The following is a 5,194-nucleotide window of genomic DNA, read 5'->3' as shown; positions in this document are numbered from 1 at the left end:
GCCTTTGTGCCTCACTGCGAGGTTCCGAGTTGCCATGCTATGGCTTTGGGGTGTTTTGTATTTCCCCCGTCTGTCTCCATACTGTTGAGATTACTGTATAGACTGTCAGCTACTAACTGTACTGTTATCAAGGGATTAGGTCCCTGTACTGTGTGACTGTAAATTTTGTATAGACTGTACTGTTTGTATGTATGAATGCATGAAAAATCTTTTTGGCATACAGACTGTCACAGCTCAATGGACGTTATTTATTCACTGTAATGGCTTCCGCCGGGCCCTGGACTCTGTTTTACTGTACTACTGTTAAGCAGGCCTTTGGTAATCTCGGATTACTGGCCAGTTACGGTGCTAAACCCACAGGGCCGGGTTTGGGTCGTGACACTAGAAGTTAACGATGCAGTAGGAATTGGGGTGGCTAAGAATTTTCATTCCATAGTTGTTGAAGCGGGGGGATATGAGGCATTAACGTTTGATGAACGAGATGCAATGAATTATATTGACAATGCTAGAAGGTTGAGACTTGGAGTAGGAGACGCCGAATCAGTTACACATTATTTTCATAAAATGTAACAGCAAAATTCAAACTTCTATTCGCCAATTGACCTTGATGAAGATGGCCGCATGCGCAACTTGTTTTGGGAGGATGCAAGGAGTAGAGCGGCCTACAAAGCATTTGGGGATGTTGTCTCTTTTGACACAACCTATTTGACAAACAAATATGATATGTCATTTGCTCCGTTTGTAGGAGTTAATCACCATGGACAGTCAATTTTGTTTGGTTGTGGGTTATTAAGTAATGAGAACACGGAGACTTTTGTTTGGCTATTCAAAGAACGGTTAAGTTACATGTCAGATACTCCCCCAAAAGCGATAATAACTGACTAGTGCAAAGCTATGCAAAATGCCATAGAAATTGTCTTCCCATAGGCTTGGCATCATTGGTGTTTATGGCATATTATAAAGAAAATTCCCGAGAAATTGAGAAAGTTTATGATTAAGGTTGCTTTTAGTAATGCAGTTTATGATTCATTCACAATATATGAATTTGAGGAATACTAGGAAGCAATGATTGAAAATTTCAATTTGAATGATAACGAGTGATTGGAGGTATTATACCGTGAGCGACATAGGTGGATTCCTGCCTATGTTAAAGACATATTTTGGGCTGGCATGTCAACTACACTAATTTTGAGAAGCAATTTCGTGCAGCTTACACTAATTTCAAATTTAAAGAAGTTCAACTAGAAATGAAGCGTCTAGTGTATTGTCGTGCAAATCTTATCAAAGAGGATGGAGCAATTTGTACCTATCATGTGAGGGAGGCTGTTGTTGTGGGTGAGGGGATGAAGAAAGTGAAATTTGTTGTGTACTTTAATTCAACTGAATGTGAGCTCCAGTGTATGTGTCAGTTGTTTGAGTTTAGAGGTATTATGTGTGCACATTCACTTTCTGTGCTCATTAAGAGATCCATATATGAGGTGCCAACTAAATACATTGTTTCGAGAAGGAGAAAAGACTTGGAAAGAGGCTACACATGCATTCCAACCACATATACTAACTTTGGCTTTCTCTACATCCAAAGTTCCATGATAACTATCACAACACATTGGATGAGATCCTAGATCTTGCTACCATTGATGATGCTAAGCACAAAGTGATTCAACTTGGGTTGATGAGAATCAAGGATGAAGTGAGAACAGTTCAATCAAGTAGTGCGAGTAATGTGCCATGTACTAGTACTTTACCACCTTCAAGTAGTACTTTACCACCTCTCATACTTCACCAAAAAGTCCGCGTCATATAAATACTACAAACGAAAGCATGACTCGCAAGGTACTAAGTCCTTTGGTTGCTCGCCGAAGAGGCCTTCCATGTACGAAACGGAAGGTTAGCAAGGTTGATGCAATAGTCAATCGGTTAAAGGGAAAGAATAAGAAGGCTAGTCCGGTACAGGTACATTTTTCATTTCGCAGTACATATGTATATTGCAGAATTTGTTAAACTTCAAATATTCATCAATGTTTGGTAGTATAGGGTCAGAAGGTGCGTCAAAGTGAACCTCGTAAGTTAAGTTTTCCTTGTATAGGAGGCGTGCAACACACTATGCATGAACCGGTACGTGTTAAATATGAAGGTTGTTTCGTGTTTTTGATTTTGGCTTTTAATTTTAGTGCTTGAAATTAGTAATTAACTTGTGTTATTATTTCATCATTTGGTGCCGCCAAATCAACCTTACTATTGTCCTTCTATGGATGCCATAGCAGACACTTTCCTTGTATCGATATTGCACTTTGTTTGTTGTCGCTTGATATTGGTGAATATGTTTTTGGATTTTTTTTTTATTTACTTTATTTTTACAGGCACCAGTTACCACAAGTGAGGACGACATTGGGAGCACATCTCATACTGAAGCTGGAATGGTCAACAATATTAGCAGTCAAAGTTTGATAGTACCATCATATTTTGTTGACTTGAACATCGACGGGGATCCGAATGTCCCATTTTTTTTTAGTTTCGAAGTGCTATTTGTATGTGAATTTCATTTGTAAACTTCAGATTGTTCACTTGAATGTCCCATATTTTTTAGTTGAATGAATTGAATATTTTTTTTTATTCTTACAAATGGTTCTGTAGTGCTTAGCAGTTATCAACTTTAGACATTGTTAACCAATACACACTGTTGATGCTTGTTGATGCTTTGGGTACCCTGTTGATGCTTTGCTTGATGTATTGAGCAACCACAGAGATAAAGTAGCTTCATAATGTCATTCACTATGATCGTGGCTTTCCTAATTTGTCTTTAGCGGCCAATATTTTGATCTGCAATTTGTGTCAAATATTTTGATCTGCAATTTGTGTCAAATATTTTGATCTGCAATTTGTGTCAAATATTTTGATCTGCAATTTGTCTTTGGCAGCCAATAAGTCTATTCAATAAGTCTTCTGCTGGCATCAGGTTTCTGTTTGTTCAATAAGTCTTCTGTAGCAACTTCATTGATTTAAATGATCAAGTATTTTCAGTCAATATTTTCTATTAGCAGTAGTATGATTGGTTTGAAAAAGAATAACTGCTTTGATTCTTGTTTTCACTTATACCGATTAATTTTTAGTTTTTAGCAGTTCGAAGTTCATGAGTTGAATGTTACAGGTGAACACTGCAAATCCTGGAAGAATTGATTCATTTCCTGTAGCTCATCAAGGCAAGCAAACTACCCATGTGCTGAATGATCCATATGAGAGTTATGGTGGTGGGTTTGATCACTGAAGGAGAAATGACATTGAAAGCAAACTTGTCAATCCTGGTCGTGCAACAGATTTCATAGATTTCATGTGAAGTTCATTCAACAGATTTCATGAGAAATAAACCTGTTCATTCATGTCAAGTTCAACCTGTTCATTCAACACATTGTTAATCAATACACCTGTTTTTGCAAACCATCACATACAATACACACTGTTAAGCAACCAACTGTTCATTCAACAGATTTCACACATTGTTTATAATCAATACACATTGTTCATTCAACAGATTTCATGTCGAGTTCAACCTGTTATACACCTTCAACCTGTTCAACCATTGTCCAAAAAAATACACTGTTAAGCACCTGTACATTTAACACATTGTTAATCAATACACCGATTTTTTCAAACCGTCAGATTTTTAAGTAAAAAAGTACAAAACCTAACAACTAGAAAAGTAGATTACATTCATAGCATGTCCCAAAACCTAACAACTGAGTCATTTACATTATAAAGTACAAAAATACACAAAATACAATGACATAAGTCATTGCCTTGAAAATTTTCTCCATCATTTGAAGTCTTCTATCATGCTCATGAATTGCATTCTCCATCTCACCAAGCCTAATCCTTAGATCATTAATTTCTTCTGTTCTTGAATCTGTCCGAGGTCCAGCATTCGCACGGATTATGGAGGTAACGTCGTCGTCGTCATCATCTGCAAACTTGAAGTAGTTGTAATGTTCATTCGCAGTCTACAATGCATAAGAATCAGTTAATCAATAAATGACAAATGAAATTTGTAAAAAATAAAAGATTAATTTATATAACAGATACTTACATATTTTATTGGGCAAACAAAAAGCACACGTCCTTCATTTTCATTCTCATTAGTTCGTACAATATGCATGGAAGCTGTTCTTCCACAATTACACAATCTTGGCTTTAATCTTATGGTCCTATTATTAGCAGAAGATGAAGCCATTTTTTTATCTGCATAAAAAATACCAACAAATTCAATTACCTATTAGTAGAAGATGATGTTCTTCCTATTTTTTTCTCTTCCAAGTTGTTCTACCTATTAGTAGAAAATGATGCTTCAACTACCTATTAGTAGAAGATGATGATTCAACTACCTACCAATAGATTCAACTACCTACTAGTAGAAGATGATGATTCAACTACCTATCTGTTTAAAATAGAGACAGATGCGTTCAAGATTGAACCCTCTTATCAGGTTAATCTGGAATTAATTTTGATAATAGAGTGTAGACGTCCCCCGAACGTCCCGAGGGGGATGAATCCCCCATTTTGTTCGTTGGGACTCACTACAGTTCGGACTCAAATCGTCACGATTCTTAATCTAAACCAAAGAGTCCAAATCCGGCAAATCATTTTGGAAAATAGATTTTTAGAAAGAAGTGCCAAACATAAACTGCTTTGCCAGATACAGAATCGCCACCTAAATATTTTATTTTGGGAGAATTTAGGAAACTCTGACTCGTTTGCCTAAGGTGTAACAACCCCCATACTGTTTACTGATTAATGACTGATTGATTACTGATAACCACCGATTACTGTTAAACTGACTGATAATTGAACTGACTAAAAGTACCGAACTGACTGACCGAAATTGAAACTGAATTGAATGAATACATCTGTTTGAATTGCATTTTATCTGTTGACTGTTTGTTTGACCTGTTCGTGTTATATGTTTAAACTGCTAATTGAAGGCCTTATCGGCGGCCGAATCTGGAATTGATTAGTGTTTTATGATCCTCATAATTAATGTGATTTTATGGTATAATTATCTGAAAACTGATTAAATTAGATTAAAATAAGTCAATTAAAGAGTTGGGCTTAATTACCATTTTGCCCTTGAGTGGACCACTACCTCTATACCTTGAGCTCATTACACTTGAGCCAAAAAACATTTTCCTCAACCCATTCCTTG

The sequence above is a fragment of the Camellia sinensis genome, chromosome 6 (genome assembly GCF_055761805.1).
Source record: "Camellia sinensis isolate YWXY chromosome 6, ASM5576180v1, whole genome shotgun sequence".
Taxonomy (NCBI): Eukaryota; Viridiplantae; Streptophyta; class Magnoliopsida; order Ericales; family Theaceae; genus Camellia; species Camellia sinensis.
Note: the sequence above shows the minus strand (reverse complement) of the source record.